Genomic DNA, 25,723 nt, shown 5'->3' with positions numbered 1-25,723 from the left:
TACTATTCTCAACAGCATTGTGCTTCATATATTACACTCAAAAGTATAATTTGAGAGACCAACAACAAATTTTGAGTTACAGAACCAAAAACACCAAAGGATAAACGAGAATCCAGTTGTTAGCATAAGGATAGCATATATTATCTTAATTAATCATCACAATGATCTTACATCATAGACATTATTATCCTCATTTTACACATGAGGAAATTAAAACATAGAGAGGTTAAGGGGCTTCCCTCAGATCATTAAGCTAGTAAATGGTGTGGCCAAGATTCAAACCCAAGCAATTTAACTTAAAAACTTGTAATTCTTCTTCTAGTGACTTAACATAAGGACAGTTTATTTCTCTTTCATGCTACAAGTCTAATACAGGTCATCAAGGGGCTCTTCTCTTCACAGTCACTCAGAGAATGAGGCATACAGAAGGTATAAAGAGGGGCACCTGAGTGGCTCAGTGTCCGACTCTTGACTTTGGCTCAGGTCATAATCTCACAGGTCGTGAGATAAAGCCCCGCGTCAGTCTCGGCACTGGGTGTGGAGCCTGCTTAAGATTTGCTCTCTCCTTCTCCCTCTGACCCTCCCACCCCCACATGCACTCTCTCTCTCTCAAAAAAAAAAAAAAAAAGTTATACGGAAAATAGACACATATTTCCTCACTCATGAAAGGAGGAAAAGGAAATGTACAAATCTGACACCAGCTCTTAAAACTTCTTCCAGGAAGGAACATAAATCATTTCCTCTCTCATTTCGTTGGTCACCACAAGTCACGTGGCTATGCCAAACTTCAAAAGAGATGGGAAATTTAATCTGACCATGTGCCAAAAAGGCAGAGAGCCAAAATATTTTGGAACAGAACTAATGACAACCGTAAAGGGAATCAATGAATAAAGGTTTCAAAGACGAAGGGAACAACTTTAGAATTGGAAAGAAGGTGGAACCTCCAAGAATAACCTCAATATTTTTGAGTTATGTTGAAATACCGTTATGGCAAACGGTATATAGGATAAATGTACCATAGGGGGAAAAAACTGTTTCAGTAGAAAACTATGCATTTCTACTATGCAGTAGAAAATACTCCTCTGGGTTATCTGATGCCGATTTTATGAGTGTTATTTTACAATTCTGTAAATTGCAGATAACTGCGATGCAAAACAATTCTTGTCTATAGACTTATAAATTCTGTGTTGTCCAGTAGAGTTTAAATTGACTTATCTCAGAGTGCCTGGGTGGCTCAGTAGGTTGAGTGCTGGACTCATGATTTCGGTTCAGGTCACGATCCCATGGGTGGTGGGACTGATCCCTGCATGGGGCTCCGCACTCAGTGGGGAGTCTGCCTGGGATTCTCTCTGCTCCTCTCCCTCTGCCCCTCCCCCCACTTGCTCTCTTTCTCTCTCTCTCTCTAAAAATAAACAGCAAGTCTTTTAAGTATTGTCAGGCTTTGGGGGGATTTTTGCCATTCTAAAAGTGTAGTGGTATCATACTGCTGTTTTAACTTGCAATTCCCTTATGACAAATGATTTTGAACATCTTCTCAAATGCTAAATTATCATCTGTATATCTTCTTTAGTGAAGTATCTGTTCAGCAATAACTTTTTTAGCATAAATTATTTTCCTAGGCATTGGGTATCAGAGTCCACCCTTGATTTTCCCTTCGCTCTAATTTTGGGCAGTAACTAATATGCAACTTGAATTGGCCTTCACTCCTATATTGATAACTATTACTTCATCCTGTTTAAGCTGCTTCAGCTGGTGATGATGATAATGATGAAGATGATGTTAGTATGTTTTGAGCACCAGCTCTGTGCCAGACACTCCTAGTAGAGTGCATGGATTATTTCATTTGTTTTTCACAACAACCCTAAAAGGTAGGTACTATCTGTATCCCTGTCCCATAAATTAGGAAACTGAGACTTAAGGAACATTAAGAAACTTGCCCATATTTACAGTTCGTAAGCAACTGAGCAACTATTTGAATCCAGGGAGACTGAGTCCAAAGCCTGTGATCTTAACCACTATGGAATATTCACACTGCCTAGAAACAGAAGTCTAAAAAGCTAGAAACAGGGGTGCCTGGATGGCTCAGTCAGTTGAGCATCCGGCTCTTGGTTTCTGCTCAGGTCATGATCTCATGACTCATGGGATCAGATCCCGCATTAGGTTCCATGCTCACTGGGGAGTCAACCTGAGATTCTCCCTCTCCTTCTCCTTCTGCCCCTCCGCCAACTTGTGCATTCACACTCTTTCTGGAATAAATAAATAAATCTTTTTAAAAAATAAAATAAAATAGAAATAGAAATAAATAAACACATAAAAAGCTAGAAACATGGGGCACCTGGGTGGCTTGGTCCATTAAGCATCTGCCTTCAGCTCGGGTCATTATCCCAGGGTCCTGGAATTGAGTCCCACATTGGGCTCCTTGCTCAGCAGGGAGCCTGTTTCTCCCCTGCCTGCCATTCCCCCTGCTTGTGCTTGTGCTCTCTCTCTCTCTCTGTCAAATAAATAAGTAAAATCTTTAAAAAAAAAAAAAAAAGCTGGAAACAATTTCTATTTGTTCCCAGTTCTTAAAATATTTCATTTGAAACACCAATTCACTTACTTTTGAAAACTATTTTTAAAATTATCACTACCTATGAAACAGGAATGAAACAACCATTCATCTCCACAAACAACTGATGAATAGTCAAAATAATGTATCTTAATCCTGGAAATATACCGCTACCAAGTAAGGTAGAGAGACGCACAGTCCATGCCTCAAAGATGTTATGCTCGGCACAAAGGAAGGTTTCAACATTTCAAAGTCACAGCAGTTATATAACCACAAGCAGCATAGACCTATCCTCCAAGTTTCCTCAGCTATAGCAACTAAAGCTGCTATATTGTTTGATACTAACTTAGCCATTTCTCCATTGTCCTCAGAAAAATCATATGCTAATTCTAAAAATTACAGCAACTAAGATACCTCAGGAACTGTCACTGGCAAAAGAATGACCTCTCAATACCTCCCAGCCTCCGCACCATCAAACTGCTCTAGCCATGTGAGTTGAAGCTTTGAGTTGAAGGGGAAATCACCCCCTTATCAGACACAAGGAGGGTGTCAGCACCTCATGGCACTGAATGCTGTTGGGCTGGAAATCAATATTAGGCTGTCTGAAATCCTCACCGAGGATCAGCCAGCCACGTCTATGAAAGGAGCCCATGCTGGTAAGAAGAAAGATGCTCTACCCACCTCTACTTAGCTCTTCAGCACCACTCAACTGGGCACTTCGTATCCTGCCATCACCAGGACTTTTTTTTTCTTTTCAATCTCCTTCTAGAAGGTAAAATTTTGTGTTTAGGCAAAAATTTCCCTGTATCCACAGAGTTCCTGGAAAGAGCATCTTCTGACTATTTCTCCTTGTTATTTCACATTTGACACTTAAAATCCCTCCTGAACTCATTTTCCATTTAAATATGATCAGGAAGTAAGATTCAGACCTCTTGGCTTTCTGTAAAATGGGATCGTATACATACAAATCCTGCTATTTTATATTGCATTGTTGAAGCTGCCATGACTTTTTTTTTTTACTGGATGATCCTTAAGATCAGCTTTAATCATGTGAATCACTATTGTTTCCAAACATTAAAAAAAAAAAGTTAGCAGATTAGAGATTAAGCCCCTTCTGAGCTCCAAGTTTATTAATCACTTCACTCTCATTAAGAAGATGGGATCGTTCCTACCTGAGCTGCAAGCTAAGGAGTTCAGCCGAAACAAGAATTCAGGATCTCTGGAACTCTAAATGGTATTTTGGCTCCTTGGGAAGAGTTCCATGTCCTGACAATGTTTTAAACAAATGCTCCTTTATCCAACTCTTACTTCCAACAAGATGAGTCATGTTCCACGTTCCTTTGGGAGGGAACAACGAGCCCTGCTCAGCCACTGTGAAGCTCCTCCCAGATACTACATCAGGGCCCATTGTTCATTTATAACAAGTGCTATCTCCCTGGGGCACCTAGGCGGCTCAGTCAGTTAAGCGTCTGACTTTGGCTCAGACCATCATCTCCAGGGTCCTGGGATAGAGCCCCTATTGGGCTCCTGGCTGTGCGGGGAGTCTGCTTGTCCCTCTCCCTCCCCCTCTGCTCCTCCCCACACTCTGAGCTCTGTGTGTGTGTGTGTGTGTGTGTGTGTCTCTCTCTCAAAAAATGCAATCTTTATAAATAAATAAATAAATAAATAAATAAATAAATAAATAAATAACAAGTGGTACCTCTTGGAATTGCGCAGCTACTGCCCATCATCATGACCTTATCTGTACCAGTAAAAATGGGCTGAGAGCAAGAACTGCCCCCTTCATCTCTGTCCCCTGGAGAGAGTAGGCACTCTCAATATTTATTGAACAAAGTAACTTAATAAGTCACCCTGAGACATACATATTTATCAAATAAGATAAATCTATTCCACAATATCTCTTTCATGTGCTGAGGACCTGTGTCAACATAAAAATATAATACAACAGCAAATAGGACCTATGCCTTTGCACAAAAATATAAATCAGATATTTACTTTTATTCACTTTTCCCTTTTTCTTTATACCTCATTTCACAAGGGTTGTAATTTTCTCTCAAATGTTTTAACATTATGAATGTGCAAATTAGCTTAAGCTAAAGTGTTTCAGTTACCTTAATCAGGGACACACACTCCTGGGAAGGTTAGCTAATGTTTAATCAGAAAGGCCACGCAATCAATGGCTACTACAAATACTTCCAATCTCTTTATATCTAGTCATAACTAAAGGGCTTACTAATTAGCATAATGAATGCTAGAAATGAGTGTTCATAAGCAAAAAAAAAAATGGCTTACTATTTAGTGTGATGGGTGTTAAAAATGGAATGTCATTGGCAAAATTCATTACATTCAACATATATGAATGGGTTGAAAAATATTAAGAGACACTCTGCACCCTTGCATGGAAAGAGCATCAGAACCTGAAAGACTCTTCACCTCCACCCTCCGAGGTGGCATTGAAGACTGATCCCTAAACAATCCTGTGTCCAGCCATAAGTTTGGAGGATTCTGGGAAGGAGTTAACTGAATCCTGCTCTTAGAATATTGTCTTTTTTCCTTGAGTAAAGCTGTCATATAATATGTGGACAAAGCCTTTCCTCCCTGACTACTTGCAACTCCATCAACAAGTTGAACAGATTGTATAATAAATGTTTATCTAAAACTTGTCTCTGTGTATGATGGAATTTGGTTGAGTCTTACTTTCACTGTAACCTGGTGAGGGAGTGTTGAGGAGAAGCTAACCCGTGTCTGTCCCTAACTACTGTAACTGTTATCTATCAAAAAGAACCCAGTAGTCCTCGATAACACATTGGCTTAGGTCAGTTTGCAACACCCCTGTAAGCCAGTTGCCGTTTGTTGCTGCTTTTATTTCATTTGCATTTTATGCTAAAAAAACTTTAACTATGAAGCAATCTTTTCTACAGCTGAATAACATTGATGGAGAACATAATTAGAAAAACACATTAGGGTATAGGATTCCAACTTGGCAAAGTGGTACTGAGAGTACCAAATATGATTAACATATACATGAAAACCTCCCCAGTCTTCACATAGGCATTTTTTGCCTAGTAACCAAAAGTTATCTTCGCCTCCAGAGGGAAAGAGTGAGGAAGACCCATGAAGTCACACCACAGGGAAAGCTGTTCACTTCCTATCCTTTATGCTAAAGTACACAGTTTTAACTTTGCTCCCAACATTCCACTTCAACGTATTTAAGTTTACATTGTTGAAGTCAAAGGACCTTTCCCAAACCGAAATCTGAAGGTCCAGGGAAAAAGAAAGGTTTTAATATTCCTTGTCTAGTCAGAAAAACAAATTGATTGCTCACAGACAGTAAATTCTTCAATATCACTTCATGTGATAGCAAGGGAATGAATATAGCTTCAACATTCCCTGTAACAGTGTCCAACAGCGTGACTCACATTTATTTTCATTGAGGCCCCTAAAGGTTCTGTAGTAGGAAATAACCCTGTAACTGTTAGGATGTATGAAGTCGTAACACCTCCCTCCATTTTCTTCAAAAGCATAACTTTCCAGAGATCACTATGCATGCAAGGAATGCATTCTAGGGGGGTCTGGAATGCTTCTCTGTGTGTTCTGGCAGGGACTCAGGGGCAGCAGACGCTGGAGCCTGGGACAAAGGCACAGGCGGTGTTACAGGTCATTGAGCAAATGCCCAATGTTTTACTGAAAACTATTCTTGTTCCAATCAATATTATATTCTGAAAGTGTTCAAATACCAGACTCAGGATATTTTGCATTCCGCACAAATTAAGTAGAATGCTAGAAAAAGAAGAGGGAGAAGAGGGGCATGATTAACAGTTATCAGGAACTCCTAGATTTCGCCTACCTAATAGTCATGATGCCTGCAAGCACTGGATTATCTTCAAAAGGCAAATAAAATAATATATTCTGTCATGCAGCTCTAAATTGTATTTAAGCTTGAGTACGTTTAAGAAAACTTACTCTAAGAAAACCTGATTTTTTTCCATTCTTGACAAAAATTTTATTTTTGTATAATCTCTCAGAAGTCTCTCTTTTCCAAATTACTAAACTAATATTAATAAGATCAGTGAATCAATATCACAAATATGTGTTCTTGCGGCTTTGTACCTAAGACACCAACACCCTGGATTATGATTTATTTTACAACGCGTGCAAGCTTAGTTTGTTTTAAATGAGTACCATGTCTATTAATTTTATATCAAAATGTAAAGCTTTTATTTCTTGATAGTCTTTACTCTAACCTCTCTCTTACAAGTTTGCAGACCAACACTGAAGACACAAAGTTACTGGACTTAGAAGTAAATACCAAATGTAATACATATTACACTGAGCACAAAGCTATTTAGTTTCCTAGTAATTTATTGCAGGATATTTAATGTGGCAGAAAAGATTTAGAAATTAACTCTGAATTAAGCTGTAATTCAAGTTTAAGAGAATTTAAGGGGATTTTTCCAGGTTGCTGGGAAGAAAAAAAAATGTAGTTTGATATCAAAGGCCTACTGAAACAAAGAGATGAAGACTTCATTTCCAAGTAATTGCCAGCAAGTAGAGAAGAGACAGACTTGCAGTGAGAAACAGAATAAAAGAAGTTATGAAGTAAGATTATTAACAAAAACAAAAAAACTGAAAGGACAAGTCAAGGAATAACAGTGGGGTAGAGGGAGGGCTTGGGAAAGGCCTTTGGAAAAAGGAGTAAGAAACGGAGCTGACATTTGTTGAGAGACTTCTAAGTGCCGCCCAAGTAAGATGGGCAAGATGGTCCACTTAAATCTTGAAACAGCCCTCCAAGTGTGATACATTTTTACACAAAATGAAGGTGGGGATTACAGAATGTAAATGCTTGGGTGTCTTTAGTTAGAGATCATGCAGCTAGGGAAGAACAGAACAGGATAGAACCTGAAGGTGAATGTTTCCAAAGTTCATATCCTTTTGACTAAAAACACTTGGCTTTCCTGAGAAGGCTTACTGACCACTTTATATACATTAACCCACCTAACTTCATTTAATCCTCACCTAAAACCCTCTGCAATAAGCATTGTCAAGCCCCTTTTACAGATGAGGAAAACAAGTCCAAAGAAGCAAATTAACTTGGCTTAAGCCCTATACTTTGAGTAAGGACCAAGATTCAAACACAGGTCTGTCTCACTTTGACTTGAAGATGAGCCCAAAGGCGAATAGAATCACAGTAGGTGGAGCTGGAAGGAAAGGTACAAAGAGAGCTCCCTTCTCATTTCCCCACACTGATGTGTGGAGGTCACGGTATGTGCAAAGCCAGAAGTGAAGATCTACTAGATTTCTCATTTTCCCAAAGAACATTTACTACATCATATGACCCTTATCAAAGGGCAGACAGTATAAACTTTATAAGCTGACTGCTACCAGCACAACTTTTCCCTAGAGAACTCCACTCTCCAAAATTCCAGGCCACCATCCAAAATTCCAAATATCCTCTCAGAGAGGCAACTCTGAGGTAAACAGATCCCATCCTCAGAGAGTAAGTGAGGAGCCTCTGGCCATGACTCAGGAGATTAGGCACTGCCTTGATTCATCTCTGTAAAGCCTGCTCATGGGGCTTCCCCAGAGCCATGAGTAGGAAGTGGGCCAGGAAAGAATCAACAATTGCCACCCACAGATGTGCATGTAAGTGCTTTGAGGACAGTGACCGAGGACACCTAGGGAAGTTTCTCAGAACACACAGCAAGGCCTTTACGTTGGAGCAGACCTTAGTTCTTTCAGGCACAAAATTTTCAGTGCTCGCTGCTGTTCCTTGGCAAAAAAGCACTCAGGAATGAACTTTTAATAACATTCTCTCAAGCCAGAATGGGCGACAAAGGTTTTTTTCGGCTATATATGGAAACATGTCCTGGCTCTGCCAAGTACCTAAAGGAGACTCTCTAATTCTTCTCTGACGTATGAATCATGATCTAAACAGCAAATTCCAAGCTCAAAACAGTGTCCAAGGGAAGAAAAGGGAGATCACTTATCCAAATGTGTGCATACCTTCTGGAATAGAAGCAGTGGGAAACTGAGTGCCACATTAATCCTTGAAGATTAAATCTTCCACAAGAGGCATAGCAAAAGTCTCATGTTTGGCCTTTTTTTTTTAAGCAACTATACTTTTCTATAACTTCACAGGCTTTTAAATGACCATTATCCTCACTCTTGAAACAAAGAGGTCAAGTATTTTTCCAGACTGAGATAAATTCCTTTTTTTTTTTTTAAGATTTTATTTATTTATTCAACAGAGATAGAGACAGCCAGCGAGAGAGGGAACACAAGCAGGGGGAGTGGGAGAGGAAAAAGCAGGCTCATAGCGGAGGAGCCCGATGTGGGGCTCGATCCCAGAATGCTGGGATCACGCCCTGAGCCGAAGGCAGAGGCTTAACCACTGTGCCACCCAGGCGCCCCTAGACTGAGATAAATTCTTAAGATAGTTATAAGAAATTTTTTTATTCAAAAAGTATAAGATATTTTACATAAATTTTCTCTTTAAATCTAATTATTTTTCTAAATGTAATGGGGTATAGAAAAAAAAGAAAAACATGTATTTCAGAGAAGAATATCACCTCTTCAACACTGCAAGCATATAGAGTTTTTTTTAAAGAGTTATGATATTTAATGCCACTAGAGGAAGACTGATCAAGAAATGCTTATTCTCTTTACTAATCAAGTTTAAGGTATTTAACTAACATTCATGTTTTAGCTGGCTTGGTAAGAAGATATGCTAGAGAGTATGGTTATTTCAAGCATGTTAAATGAGGAACTGGTAACCTGGAGCCCAAGGAAAAGAACATTTGAGAATAAATTACTTGTGGGGCATGGAAGAGAAAGCGGACTTATTATGAATAGCTCCAAAGGAAAGAGAGGATTACTGGATAGAGGTTAGCAGCAAGGCAGATTTGGGGTCAGTATAAGGCAGGACTTCCAAATTATTTAAGCTGTTCAAGATAGAATTGGTAATTCATTCTCTATTGCTAAAAATATTTGAGCAAAAGTTGATACGCATCTGGCAGGGAGACTTTAATATATTTAGCTATAAAGAATAAACCCCTATTCCAATTTTGGTCAGCTTTAATATTTTAGATGTTCTTTCTTATCTCCAAATGGATGTTTGGGCATGGGTTGCTCAAATTCTCAATTCAAAACCGAATCATCATTTTCTCTCCTAAGTGCCATGCCTATTTTTGCTCTCTCAGTAAATGGTACCATCATTCATCAATTGAACTAGCCCAAAACCTAAACAACATCCTATGCACATCCCACTTCCTAATCCCAAACATGTTATCACTCCCCAAGTTCTAGCCATTCTCCCTCCCAAACATCTCTTATATCAGATGATAGGTTGAAAGAGATGACCCTCTTATACTACAGCAGTGACTCTCATCCTTAGCTGCTCATTAGACTCATCTAGAGACCTTTTAAAAATGTAATATGATTTTATTTTTTTAATGTAATATGATTTTAATTTTCCCAGACTGCACCCCAGACCAATTAAATCAAAATCACTGTGGGATGGATAAGGCATTAGTATTTTTTTAAACCTCAGGTGATTCTAATATGCAGCCAGAACTGAGAACCACTGATAAAGAAGCAAGCAGGCCAGACAGGAAGGTATTAGAATAATTGAAATATGAAATGATAGTCTAGGGAAATAGCAACTGGGATGGCAATCTGAAAAAATATTTTGAGATAACTGAGAGAGACACTAGAGAATAGTGCCAACCTCTCACAGCAAAAGCCCAGCTCTTTTCATCGCATGCCATGGTCAGAAATATAACCCACAAACGAGTCATCTTGCAGGGGGGACCAGGCAAAGGTATGTGGATGGATTAGCTCCAATTTTTCACTATCCTTGAGAATAACCTATAGTAAGCCAGATAAATTATCTACAGATGTACAAAAGAGAAGAAAGAAAGAAAGAAAGAAAGAAAGAAAGAAAGAAAGAAAGAAAGAAAGAAAGAAAGAAAGAAAGAAAGAAGGAAGAAAGAAAGAAAGAAAGAAAGAAAGAAAGAAAGAAAGAAAGAAAGAAAGAAAGAAAGAAAGAAAGAAGCAGAATGGATGGAGCATTTGTATAAGTAGATCACAAAATGCTTTCACACAAAGTCATCAAAGGCATGCCCTGAAAAAATTAGATTCTGGAAGTTTTGGGCACTTAGAAAGCAAGGAAATGTATCCATCTAAATCATATTCTAATAGCTAATATTCACATATCTAATATGTGTAAATAGCACTAGTTATGTTTTTGATTACTGACCAGATATTATGCTTGAGATTGACCTTTTTTATTAAATGCCACAAAAACAAGATTTTTCATAAAAAATTTCTCCATGTCCTATAACTTGGAAAAGTTATGGTACTATCATATGCATTTAGTTCAAAGATAAAATCACTGTCAGACTAAATAGACTTTGCCATTCCTAGAAACAGCCCTGGTTTACCACAGCAATTTCCTCAGGAAGGGGGGTGGGAGTAGACAGCCACTAAACTCCTACACTTGTCTGTCAGCCCATGATGTTCTCCACTCTGGCACAAGAAACCCAAGATTTGGCCATGAAGTGAATTAAAATAAAATAATGTAGGTACTCTACTCTGGCTTCCTGGACCTTCTCAGCATATTGCCAAGAATAAACCAAAACAGAAATGTGCAACTATTCACTAAGCAAGATTTGGCTATCTTTTTCTAAACTTCAGAACACAAGAGAAATGAAATAAAACCATCTAAGAGTGACTTTTTAACACTACAAGAAGGATATAAATACATGGGTAGTAAAACCATGAAGAAAAACAAGTGAATAAAAAACACCAAATTCAGGCAGGTGAATATCTCCAGGGTGGAGAGAAAAAGGGAAGGGACTGGAGAGGCACACACACAGCTTCAAAGGAAGTGGTAACGTCCCCTTTTTTTTTAAATTGACTTTGTGACAGTAACACAGATGTTCATTTTATTGTTATTCTTTACACCTCCTATATATCCAGTGAATATTCTTTTGTAATTATTTAAAAATTACAACTAATTTTTAAATTTTTAATGGAATAGAAAAGAAGATGTCTAGATTTCTGCCCCAATTCTGCCATTGCGTAACCTTTAGCCAGACATTTCTGGGCTTTAGTAAAATACAGTCATTGGACTAGAGCAACAGTCACCAAACTATGGCTTACCACCTGCTTTGATAAATAAAGATTTATTGGAACATAACTAAGCCCATCTGTTTGCATACTGCCTGTGACTGCTTTTGCATTAAAATAGCTAGCATTAAGTACTTGCAATAGAGACCATAAGGCCTATAAATCATGAAATATTTGTGATCTGGTCCTTTAAGAAAAGACTCCCAAGCATGAGTTAGAGAATTATTATGATTTCTCCTAACTAATAAAGGCTGATATTAAGGGAGAAAAGATGGTATCAAAACACGCTAACATCAGTTGGCCCACTAATCAACCAAAATTTCTTTTGGGTACTTTCCATAACTGTCCCACAGCCTATAAAATCTCATGAACCGTATCAACAGATTTTAGACACGAATTCTGTGCAAAATATAGTTTCCTCTAGATCAATAGTAACACGACGGCAGAATCAGCAATCTCCTGCCCTGGATGCTAAGGTCTGTCTCTGAAACTAAATGTCATAACCGAAATCCTGGTTGGGAAATCTCAGAACCTAAAACACCATTCTTGCAGAGTCTCAGCTCACTTAGAATCAGAACGGTTCATTCCCAGGACTCAATCAATGTTTCCCCATTTTCTGCCCAAGGAATATCTTAAGGAGACTTTAGTCTCTTAGCACACACATGCATGCACATGGAAGCTTAGCATTTGCCACTTTTAAATGACAAGGGTGGTAAGTCCATCCTGCTCTTCATCCCAGTAAGTTCATTTTTATATCTGTGCAAATAATCCTTCAACCTACAAAACCACTGGAGAGCTGTCTCTGCCAGAGATAAAGAAGGATATATTGTCTAGCAAAGCTTGTTCCTCTATAACCTTAACTCCTATTTCTCTTCTAAGCCCTCCTGCGTTGCCAGTGATGTTGCATTCACATTTGAAACTGACAGCTGTCAGGGCACCTAGGTGGCTCAGTCAGTTAAGCATCTGACTTTTGATTTCAGCTCAGGTCATGATGTCAGGGTCGTGAGATCGAGCCCTGAGTCAGGCTTTGCACACTCACAGAGTCTGCTTGAGATTCTCTCTACCTCTCCCTCTGCTCCCCCACACCCGTGTGCGTGCATGCACGCTCTCTCTCTCAAATAAATAAAATCTTTTTTTTTAATTATTTAAAAAAAGAAAGAAACCAATAGCCATCAACCCCAAACTTGCCATGCTGCCTAAAGTCCAAGAACTATTGATGTTATCACCTCATCCTTGGATTATCAAGTGGCATGAATGACCAGAAACCATTTTGCCTCTCGAGCTTCCAACTATGCAAAACCCTTGAAAGCAATCAAAACTAAGACATTGCTTGGAATTATTCATTTCAGGGTCCACAGATCCACAAGAGTAACAGACTCAGAATTCTCTTTCTTGGTTGTACCAGGATAGCTAGACACCAGGCCTAGAAAAACAGTATGATAATAAAGAAAATGGGGCTACTAAGTGACCCCAGTAGTCTCTTAAGCCATAGCCAGAGGCTGTCTTTATTTAGCATACAGTGCTTCTGTTGCGGTCTTTCAGTTGAAAGCAATAAATCTTCTTTGTTTTCCTCTAAAAAGAGGTATTTATAAGAGTTCATCTGATTTCTTTTATAGCCTGAATTATCACATTCTCGGATCAAAGTTACTTATTTGATGAGAAATGCTTAACTTAGAAAATTATTTTTGGTATATAGGTCTTTGGGAGATTTTGACCTTTACCAAGAAACAACACTTGGAGATGAAATCATAAAACCTAGATTCTCGTTTCCTATATAAACGGTCTCCATGGACAAGACCATAACCTCTCAAGACATGTCTCTGAAGTACAGTTCTTGGAATAAACGGATCTGAAGATAACTTCCATCCCTCTCCTTCTCAGCAGATGACCTTGCCCCCTAATCTGATGAGGTCGAAGCTATGGAAAGATCTCCTCTACTCCTCTACCTCAAATTGCTCTTAAGATTCACTCAGTAGGTCTTTGCTTCTCTCTCTAAATTGGAAGTATCCTTCTTTCCTATCACAGATAAATTTGCCACCCTGGCTCTCGACTGTATCTCCTTCTGCCTCTTCTGGAACATTGCTGTTGCCTAATATGACCCATAATTTTCCACTTCCATTCCCCTGCTGATATGGATTGCCAATCCATTCATCGGAAAATCTTCTTCAAGATCCAACACATCACTTCCTGCCTCTTGCCTTTTCTAAATTTTGACTAGGAGGAATCCCTTTGTCTTGTGTACCTCATCAACTTCTATTTTATTCATTTATTTTAGTATGAATGAATTGTATCCTTACCTTGCCTTATCCTTTCTGCTAGATTAGAAACTTATTTCTTACTCAACTTTGTATACCTTATTAACGTCTCACACATAATGAGCATTCAACCTGTAGTGACTGAGTAATAATGAGTTACATAGATTGAAAGTTCCCTCACGTATCGTTTCTAGATTCTGATTAGTAAAAGCTTAATTACTACTATCTGTAGTCCCCACCATGGAAGGTGTACACTTTAGAAACATGTATCTTTATTGAGAAAATTACGGGTCAGTCACAGATTCAATGCCCAAAGGCATCACATCTCAATGTGTATATACCTAATTCATTTTTCTGTTTCTCTAGTTTAGAGAATTTTTTTTTTAATCCCAACTGATAAAGTGGAGTAAAAGAGAGGTTGGCAATGGAGGGTTAAAAAAGATGTTTATAATCTTCAGAGAAAAATCACTGTAGATGTGGAAACTTTGAGTGTAGGGATTGAATACCCACTTCAATCAACTTTCTCTTGCACCTTCAAAAGCATCCTTCAGCTCTTAGGTTTTATTGGTTGTTGGAAATTAAAGCATTTTTCTTGTTTTGAAAAAAGTTATCTATGGCAACACTTCTACTTTGTAAGCAACCAATAAATATTAGTTGGGTGAGAAATAAAAACTTACCAATAAGACAAGAGACTAAAAGGTAGTAATAAAAACTGAAATGAGACACCAATTGCTCAATTTATCTTGTCCAGATTCTTCAGAGATTTCGTATCGGGGCTAAGTTAGACAATGATCCCAAGATCCAAGGACTGTTTGTTCTTTCACATACTCATGAGAGCCATAGCATCTTCAGCACTAAAATGTTTCTGAATATTTGTACTCCTGGACAACGTATTCAAATGAATAACACTAAATTGCCTGCCCCATTCCTTTTGCTCATTCTTTTCTTAATTTCCCCAAATAAGATTTACTTTATTTCCTCCAAGGGTCCATTCCATTTCATGTTAATCAGTATTTGCCTTACTCCTCTTATGAAAGCAATCATGATCTTTAGCTCCATTTCACTTAAACTTAGAATTTAATCTGTCCTACTTAATACATTCTAAAACATTTCCTCTGCAAAGTTAATAAAATTTTTTGCATTGATTTATTCACATAGTGCATATTTATTGACCACTTACTATATGCCATTCACTACTCTAGGTGCTAGGAATATAGCAATGATCAAAGCTCAGTTCTTGCTCTCAGTGAGCTTACATTTTAGTGGGGGAGACAGATAACAGATGATAGATATAGATATAGATATAGATATAGATATAGATATAGATATAGATATAGATATATCAGGAGGTGTTTGGTGCTATAAAGAAAAATGAAGCAGGGTAAGAAACTAGAAAGTGCTATTTTTGGTAGTCTGATGAAGAGTAAAGTGGGGAAGCAAAACTTAAAAAGATCTAGATGAACATTCCTGGGAGAAAGTACTTAAATGCCAAGACCCTGAGGCAGAAGTCTGCTTGGTCTGTCAAGGAATAGCAATAGATAACCAGGAAACTCTATAGCTCATCAGAGTATACCAGCTGAAGATTTCATTTAATTAAATCTTATAAGCTTTCTACTATTTTTTAAATGACTTTCCCAGTAGAAATGGTCATATAGCATGAAAAATAATCTAAACTACACTATGCTCTTAAATTAATTATTGCTGAGTACTAGCAGGCATTCAGATAATTCCAGATGGACAAAGCCAGATCCTGGATTTAGAGCATCCTAGATGTGACATATGACTTTGTGAGATAGTAATTCAGTTCCTCCAAAATCTTGTTCTTATTTTTGGCCTTAGGCTGTCTAAGTAAATAAAATGACAACCTTAATGTATATAAATTACTAAACAGATGTCTAAGAATTCTTAATTATACTTACCACTACTAGCATTATACTTACTTATGTATCATCTTTCTTCTCCACAAGAATGTAAGCTCCATGAAAGCAGAGGATCTGTTTTGTTCAACACTCTATCTCTAGTGCTAGAAAAAGTACCTGACTTGTTTAGTAGGCACTCAATAAATTTTATTGAGGTAATAAATGATTCTTAAAGTAATAATGCAGGCTAAAATTACTAACGTGATAAACAAAACACATACGTTGTATTTAAAATAAGCACATCAGGGAACTAGAGCGCTGTCTACCAGGGTGAACCCCATGGTGCAAGATAGGGGATAGAGGTAATGAGAAAACCCTGGGAGCCATGGACAGCAAGGAGTAGTGGAAGGCCATTCAAGTTCAGTAACATAGGTCCTACAACAGACTTCTCACTCATCAGGTCCTAGCTTGAACGCCTCAGTAAACAGCATTCTATCACCCAGACTAGACAAGACAAAATAAAATATATAATGAGTTCAATTTTGAACAAATTGAGTTTGTGATGCCTACAGAACATCAGGTGTAAGGAAAAATATGTTGGTCTCCTAACATGTAAATAGAAGTAGGAACTACTGGGGGGAAAATGAGCTGTGTTTTCTTCAAAAGCAAGTGAATTTAAATTTTTCAAAATTCAAATTGTTATATGAACTCTCTCAATGTTTGTAACTTAACAACTCATTAAAAAATTTTTTTGAAACTCTATTTAGGCCAAAAAAGCACAAAAGCATACCAGATTTGTGAACAGGATACCAGTTTATAATCTCTGAGAAGAGTAAGGGAGAAGAAAATAAATCAGGAACAAAAACCTAGGTTATAATTGAAAGAGCAGGGTCAAAGAGAAGAGTCAGAAAGTTAGAAAGAGAATCAAAAGAAAGTAGGGTATTAAAGCATTCAAGGGAAGAGAGAATTTAAAGAAGGGAATAATTAACCATTTCAAATATTAGAACACATAAAATAAAAGCAAGGTCAAAGAATCCTGCAAATTTGGCAAAAAAAGAAAAAAGAAAAGAAAAAAAAAACCTCACTGGAGATGTTAGCTGATGCAATTTTACCAAAGTAGTGGGAGCAAAAGCTAGACTTCAGTGGAGACTCTGTTTTGCTCAACATTATTCTCCATTCCTAGAAAAGAGTCCCTGAGCTGCCCACTAGGCACTCAATAAATATTGAAGAGCAAATAGGAATGTAACAAAAAGGAGAAAGAAACATGCTGTGTTATTTTGGTCAAAAGGAGGCTATGTTGGTGTGGTGATGACTATAACAAAACTTGTAATATTTTTGTGAGTCCACACAGGATGGCAGGCACTGTACTGACCACTTTGCAGTGCAGTCTGCGATATGTACAATTTCATGAACTAGGTACTATTATTATCCTTTTGTTACAGTTAGGTAAATGTGACCAATTTTAAGTGCCAGAGCTCAGATTTAAAGCCAGGATGTTTGGGGGCGCCTGGGTGGCACAGCGGTTGAGCGTCTGCCTTCGGCTCAGGGCGTGATCCCAGGGTCCTGGATCGGGCTCCCTGCTCCACTGGGAGCCTACTGCTTCCTCTCCCACTCCCCCTGCTTGTGTTCCCTCTCTCGCTGGCTGTCTCTGTCTCTGTCGAATAAATAAATAAAATCTTTTAAAAAAAAGTAAAATAAAAATAAAGCCAGGATGTTTGAAACAAAGAACAAGGAAACACACACACACAAACCTTACTTTAATAAATTATAGATATATGGAAAGTGTTCTATCAAGAACATGAAACAGGAACAGAGCACAATGTTCGGGCTGAACAGGTACTTTTCAGATGGAAGAAAGGCAAAACACAAAGGTTCTCGGAGTGATGCCAAGACCAGCCTCTCTGTACATTTTATAAATGGACTAGAAGAGACTGAGTAATCTGATGTTTCAAATTTTGCAAATGACACAGTAAGCATCTCTGGGGTGTGAAATGCCAACCTGACAAAAATAAAATAAAGTATACTTAGAGAGTGACAAACTATAAGTTCACAAGGACCCAAGAATGAGATCTGGCAACTCCATGAAGCAGGTAGGTATCTCTCCAATTTCTATTTCAGTATTGCTTCCCTGTTTCAGTGTGTTCTTCAATTCTCTGACCTACTGAAGCCCTTGGGCCTGGTAACCTAGCCCATGGCAAAGTTAAGGCTAAAGGTCCCAAGGACCCACAAGCCAGCCAAGAACTGAAATTCTACTTAATCAAAGGCTTGGGGTTCAGAGTGGGATAGCAAGCCCTATTCCCAAGGGAGCAAACGCCAGAACACTGCAGCTAAGCTGTACCTCCTCGACATGGACAGAACCCTTTTGAGCTGAAGAGCCTGGCTGTTCTGCAGACAGATGGTAAACCTGTTGAACTCATTACTAGAACACATGGCACAAACCGAAAATACAAACATGTTTAAGAGCTTCTTAAATAAATTTAAATGAGATTTAAGGCAAACTAGGGCCACTCCTAAGATGACAAAGATCAGCTTCAATTCCCATGACATATTTCTGAAGACAACATTGTATATGCAGTATCAGAGCTGAAGGAATCACAGATGTGAACTATACAGAACTTCTCATACAAATGTTCAGTAGCTAGCAGACCTCAGAATAGCAAATTTGCCTCTTATTACTTTTTTTTTTAAAGATTTTAGTTATTTATTTAGAGAGAGAGAGTGAGCGGGGCCTGGGGGAGGGTAGAGGGAGAGGGAGAGAGAGAAGAGAATCCCAAGCAGACTCCAAGCTAAGTCAAGCTGGAGCCTGCCGCAGGGCTCGATTCCAGCACCCTGAGATCATGATCCGAGCCAAAACCAAGAATCAGATGCTCAACCAACAGAGCCACCCAGGTACCCCTGCCTCTTACTACTTTTAAACTTATAATGCATGTTCACCTGACATCTCAAAACCAATAATCCTTATGTTTTATGTCTTTATGTTTTAGGTCTTTCAACAAAAAATTACAGCATTAAAAAAAATGTTCAGTAACAAATAAATATCTCTATTGAATTTAAGCCAAATTAATTATATTTTCAGTTTGTTTTTATCTCATTCAATCCATATGCAAAAAAATATATAGGAGGTAAGTATTTTTATTATCTCAATATTACATATTAGGAAACTGAGGCTTTGAAAATTCATATGACTGAAGCAAGTCCACATGGCTATTAGTTAGGGAAGCAGATACTCAAACTCTGGGCAATTTGACACCTGAAACCACAATCTGAAACACAAACACACAAAAGTCCCTCCATTTTTCCTCTACAAAAATAAAACTTCATTATAATGTGTGTCTTTACATGATAATCTGCAAATCTATCCATGTCAAATCAAATCCTCTAATCCAGCACAACTACATATTGCATGTAACAGAATTAACCAAAATACAAAAAAGGAGGGTCATAATCCTGTCCCCAAAAGTGTTATTATGAAAGTGTTCAACTATTCTTTGTCATTTGATCAGAAAATACTGAAAGCAGGGGCGCCTGGGTGGCACAGCGGTTAAGCGTCTGCCTTCGGCTCAGGGCGTGATCCCGGCGTTGTGGGATCAAGCTCCACATCAGGCTCCTCTGCTGTGAGCCTGCTTCTTCCTCTCCCACTCCCCCTGCTTGTGTTCCCTCTCTCACTGGCTGTCTCTATCTCTGTCGAATAAATAAATAAAATCTTTAAAAAAAAAATACTGAAAGCAATATATAGTTTTCCAAATGAAAATAGCATGTCTGTCTTAAATCCCAAACCTTAAATTTATGGGTTTTTATCTCCTTTCCATCTGCTCCCAAATGCAGGAGGTAGTTTCAAGACAGAAGAGCACTATCGGAGAGTAATCAGAGGTCATGTGGAACCGTTCTCAGAGATAATATTTCCATATAAAACAAGATCAACTACTCAGCAGAGACAAAAATTTCCATCTGGAAAAAAGTCACCAGTGAAAGGAAAAAAACTGAAAGCTGTTTTAACATTTTAACTAAATGATATCTACACAAAGACAAACATTAAGCTGCGAAAGTGGTAGTTTGCAGAAAATAAGCTTGGACACAGATGCGTGAAAACCATGTGGATGTGAAATTTAATAGGCTTGATGTCAAGTGTCATTCTCATGTATTACACTTCTACCGTATAAAAAAGCCATTGTAAAGTGTTTAATATTGGGAATAGTCTCTATCTGGCAGAGCCACAGACTGAAATATTTATGGATGAAATGATATGATTTGCTTCAAAATAATCTGGACTGGGGAAAGGGGGAGTGGAAAGAGGACTAGATGAAACAAGGCGGGTCATGAGTTGGCTGTAAATTGTTGAAGCCAAGGGATGGATGCATGGTGTTCACTAAATGGTTCTCTTTATGTTTTATTTATACTACTCCATTTATTTATGCATATATCTAACATGGCCAATAACAAAAGGTTTTTTTAAACAGGATTAAGAGTTTTAAAGTATATATTATACTTGGGTTAATTTTAGTATGTATTTGAACACCAGATAAAATAATATCTGCCAACAATTTAAAATTCAGAGTGTGTTAGGTGCCTCGTTAGCGCAGTAGGTAGCGCGTCAGTCTCATAAAATTCAGAGTGTGAGCAGAATATAAATGCCTCCACTAAACAGTGTACAGTTTATAATCTGCCTTACTTCATTCGGTGAAAGCCTAGACAGCTAGATCAGGGTCATAGGTTCCATTTTTTTTTGAGACTTATTTTGATTTATTCTGCTCCTCAAATTTATCATTCTAATCTCAGCTAGCTATTTCAAAGATGCCTTTTGGCCTGTAAAACAAAGGGTGATATATAATCCTTGAAAAAGAACAGCAATTACCGAAAAAAATACCTTGGTATTTGTGGCAGTATCACCAAAAGATGACCAAGTCAATAGGAATTGCAGGCTATGGTTCCAACAAGCTTTAAGCTACCACACCTTATGGCTCAATGACGTGTTTCATTTTTCCTCATGTCTTCTCACTCACTGTCCATATTTCACATGTTCTCATGATCATTCTATGACACTAAACTACAAAGTCTCACACTTTGATTCTATTAAATACAATGATCTTTGTAAGGTACAATCCAACTTACTACTGAAGTGTTTATTGGCTATTTACCAAAGTTGTGTAAAAAAATATCTTCAAAGTACGCTGTTCAAATATAATGAAACTTTCCAAAATGCTCATTGGAACTAGCAAACCAAAGTGATGGCAGTATTTAATTACATTTTATGACTTGCTTTATAAATATCACAAAACCACTGTCTCAGAAAGTAGCCCCCATTGACTTCATTAAGAATTAGATGAATTTCTATATATGAAAATTTGGTTACATACATATGAAAAATACACAACAAAAAGAAAAAGAAAAATCATCTTTGATTTAACTATATTCTTCCTTCAGATTCACACATCCAAATTAGTGGTTTCCTTCCAAAAGGATCTGAGAATGGCACTTTGTACTTTCTCTGATTCAAGATAGCTATAGGGTAGGATGAAGGGAAAGAAAGGTAGGGGAAGACAGCATGGACTCCATTTTCAGGGCACACTTGTATCCTGGCTAGAGAGTATCCTTTCTCCAACATGATAACTTTGTGATAATTTAATTGGATACTTGCCTTTCTTTCATTAGACAGGATTGCTGCATATTGAATCAGAAGGGAAATCCACTGGGCCAAAACTTCTAAATTACTTCCCCTTTCTGTAAGAAACAAATACTAAAACTTAACTAAATACTAAAACAAGGGAAATAAACTGCTTCCATAATTATATATATATATATTCCAAAAATATTTATTTATTTATTTATTTATTTATTTATTTATTTATTTACTTTTTTTTTAGAAAGGGACAGAGTTGGGGGGTGGGCAGAGGGAGAGAGACAGACTCTTCAGCAGGCTCCACACCCAGCACAGAGCCTGACTCAGGGCTCCATCTCACAACCCTGAGATCATGACCTGAGCCAAAATTGAGAGTCAGATGCTGAACCAACTGAGCCCCCTGGGTGCCCCAAACTGCTTCCAAGTTTAACAAGCCAGGATGTTGTAGGGAACACAAGGAACTAGAAAGAGAAAGGAAACCTAAAACACCACAAACACCTGTTCTAACCCAGTGCTGCGGTGCTAGTCACATGTGTCATGCCATGAATCCTCTGAGTGAACAGCATCACCCTCACTTGAAAGCGAGGACACTGTGGTTCCAGAGGTGATCAGGATTATAACACTAGTCCATCTGACTCCAAAACTTCTCCTTCTACTCCATGAACCTGGGAAAAGTAAACCTGCTCTCGCTTTGCTACAACTTAAGGTAGCTTCATCAACAGGCTTGTGCTTCTTCATAAAAACAGTCCTAGGCAAACAACACAATCCAAGGCCTGATGATCCTACATAACCATTCTTAGAGATGGCAAACACATTTTAATTCCTATTCTTTATTAATTTACAAGCATGCAGAAAACAAATGTTTACAAAGAATGACAAAGTAGGTGGGTAACTATCTCACAAATAATCTCATGAAATACATATGCTAGCAAAGAACTGCTAGGCAGAAACAAACAACACGACGCCCACCCACACCTCCGCCCAATGTAATTACACAAACACACACACAAAAGAAATGGATGTTATTTAAATTTGACTTTCTTGGGATGCCTGGGTGGCTTAGTCAGTTAAGCATCTGCCTTCAGCTCAGGTCATGATCCCAGGGTTCTGGGATCGAGTCCTACATCATCAGACTCCTTGCTCAGTGGGGAGCCTGTTTCTTCCTCTGCCTGCTGCTCCCCCTGCTTGTGCTCTCTCTCTTTCTCTCTCTGTGTCAAATAAATAAATCTTTTTTAAAAATAAATAAATAAATTTGACTTTCTCAGGAGGTAATCAGGAAAAAGCTGCCTAGCACCCAGAAGCAAACATCACAAAATTCATGCAATGGCAGGAATGTATAGGGATGTTCACTCAATGCTCTTTGCTCCAAATGTAATTACAGTAAGACTGTAACAGACTCTGTAGGCTGATTCACTCAACACCCATTGCCAACTACTTTTCTCCTTTGTCTGTCTCTACTCTTAAAGTTGACAAAGCTAAACATTGACTTTTAGGTGACTCAGGGTACCTATCCCCTGACAGGAGACTCCAGGTCATGAGCCAATTCTCTGGTCAACTTAAATAGAAGTCAACTGGTAGAATTTCTGGGCAACTTTTTGTTTTCCTGAAAAGAGGACTAGATGAAGCTAGTATCCACCCACCACCCCCAGCCATACCCACTGCACGCACTCCAACCCCTTTCTGCCGAAAGCTAGAACAACCATTTTACAACTATGAGACAAGCATGAGAACAAAAGTCAATGAACACAGGAACAGCAGAGCAAAAAGTCAGGAAGAGTGGATCGTTGTAAAGTAGAACCAGCACCAGTAACTCCCTACCTCCAGGCTTCTTGTTATATGAAAACATTGAATGCCTATTTGTTGAAGCCACCTTAAGTCAAGCTTTCTGTTGCTGCAGGTTGAGCATTTCTTTAACAGATACAAACAATGGCACTGATAAGTACCTAATTAAAGCCCAGCTAACCTAGATTTAAGCATGTAACTTACTTGAGTTTGTGTTTTGCATGCTGAGATGGATAATACACTGAACTCTAAACCAAGCATTGGCAATGACTTGCTTTTGACCTTAGGCAAATCATTCCACCTCTCTTAGCCCCAGTCTTCTGACATTTGTAAAAATGGGGATAATGATGCCTGCCTGCCCTGCCAATCACATGTGATTGTTATGGGGATCATATGAAGGACTTGACGCTGAATAAACCCTAAACTGCTATGTGAATGTAAAAGTTGTATAATCCCTGTGTATACCTAGTTGCCACCTCCCCTACCCTCAATGGCACTGAGTTTACTGAACACTAAACAAGATACTACTTATAGGTTTCTTAATTGTTCTTCTCTAAAAGATATTGATGATACCTCTCTAGCCAACACAGCATCTATACTGTGTAAGAGTATAGGGGGTTCAAATCCAGTGATAGAGAGGATAAGTGTCGTCAAGGCGAACAAAAGAGGTATTTTAAAGTTACAGATATTCTAAATCCTAGTCTTTAATTCATCTGTTGGTTGAATTTGATTAAGGAAACACTGTATCAAGAAATAAGCAACAAAGGCTTTGTGACTCAATACAATTAACCAGCTTCAAACCACTGGCTCTGTGAAAGCTCAATAGTATTTTCCAGGTATTTGAAAGGCTTAAGATTCATCTCAAAAATTGACTGAGTTAAGTATATATATTGGTTGGCTCTACACTGAAGCTTTTATGCAATAAATCATTGAGTAAATAGGAAGTTACTTGCATTGATAAAGGTGTTCAATTGAAATATAACTGTTGGAGTTATTACCATGACAGACTGCAAAGTAAACTTACCGAAGTCCTAAGATCATAGGGTACACTGACATGTAAAGACTAAAACAGAAATCCTCACTTGATTAAAAACTCTCTATGAACACATCTTCTATGCTAATGTAGCCCACAGATCTTGGCCATCAGCATCCCCTGGGAGCTTGTTAGAAAAGCACAATGTCAGTGCACCTTCCCATCCAAACTACTGATTAGGAATCTACATTTTAACAAGATTCCAGGTGACTCACAGGCACATTAAAGTTTGAGAAACTGATCCCTGCCCAGCCAGCATTTAGTTCTGATTTATTATTGATAAAAATAACCAGGAAACCAAGAAGAATTCATTACCTCTACACAAGAAGCTGGGAAATCACTTCCATAATATTCTGTCTATCACACTACTTTACCTAACACACAGTTCTAATAATGATGCTCAAAACCTTCCATGATTTCCCATCACCTACCAAATAGTCTAAAGCCCTTAGTTCTATAGTCAAGGTCCTCTATCATCTCACAGCAACCCCCTTTCCAACTCAGTGTTCCACCTTAGGTCCTTCACATGCTCTATGCCTATTTCACAACGTGTAAAGAAACCACTTGCAACAGAACCACCTGGGGATGCACCCTTGACCTTCTGGATCACATTCTCTAGGGAATAAAACTGGGGAAGAGCAATCTTAACCACCTCTCCAAGGTGATTCTTGGGAAACAATTGCCCATCTTGTCAGCCTAAGGCTTTCATCCATGGTCAAGTTTCTCCTGATACACCCAAGCAGAAGAAGTCACTCCATCTTTAGTACCAACACTGGCCCAATACACAGCTCTGCTATTGTCCACCTCACAAAGTATTGTGATTATGTGTTTCCATGCCTGCTTCCCCTTTGAGTCCCTGTATGTAGGAAATGTGTACCATGTATCTCATATCCCCAACTTCCAGCACGTTGTCTGACAGAGTAAGTATTCAATATTTGCTGATTTACTGCAGCATTTTTTATACTAGGAAAAAAGAAACTGAAACAACCTTAAGCTCCATCATTTCAAAACTACTTAAATTAATTATAGTATAATCATGCAGTGGAATGCTATGTATTCATTAAAAATGATGACACTGATCATTTATTGATTGAAAGCGTACCCAGGATATATATAGCAAAAAAAGGCAAATTGCAAACATCAGTATTAAATGATCTGGAAGAACCTACACCTAAATATTAACAGTGGTTATCTCTGAGTGGTGGGAATATGAATGACATTATTCTCATCTTTATATCTATTATTTGGACTTTTTACAATTAGCATGTATAACTTTTTTTATATTTCTTAAAGCTATTCCCATTTTAAGTGCTTATGGAATGAATGTTGTTATAGTAAATGATAGCTTCGCTTATCCAGCTTCCAAGGACAGAGATTTCCAAAGGATGGCAATGATCCAAAGGTTGGCAAAAATCCAAAGGTTGGCAATGTTTTCGCTAAGAAGGAGAAATTAGGAAATGGGGAGTCCTTAGCAACTGGCTCTCACCAATGTTTCTCCTT

The 25,723-nt window shown here is 38.2% G+C and overlaps 1 protein-coding gene across 13 annotated transcripts in view; it reads right to left on the bottom strand.

Moving 5' to 3' along the window:
* Positions 1–25,723, bottom strand: part of PLCL1 (phospholipase C like 1 (inactive)) — a 335,124-nt gene that overhangs the window by 217,736 nt on the left and 91,665 nt on the right. The window contains exon 2 of one of the 13 annotated variants that reach the window (XM_087862376.1): positions 21,427–21,509. The exons of the other annotated variants lie outside the window; for them this stretch is intronic. The gene's annotated coding sequence lies outside the window, so the exon portion shown is untranslated. The remainder of the gene's footprint in view (positions 1–21,426; positions 21,510–25,723) is intronic. 13 annotated transcript variants of the gene reach the window in all.

Source organism: Ursus americanus, chromosome 1 (assembly GCF_024610735.1).
Source record: "Ursus americanus isolate L20-20 chromosome 1, mUrsAme1.1.p, whole genome shotgun sequence".
Classification (NCBI taxonomy): Eukaryota; Metazoa; Chordata; class Mammalia; order Carnivora; family Ursidae; genus Ursus; species Ursus americanus.
This window is presented reverse-complemented; position numbering and strand designations above follow the sequence as displayed.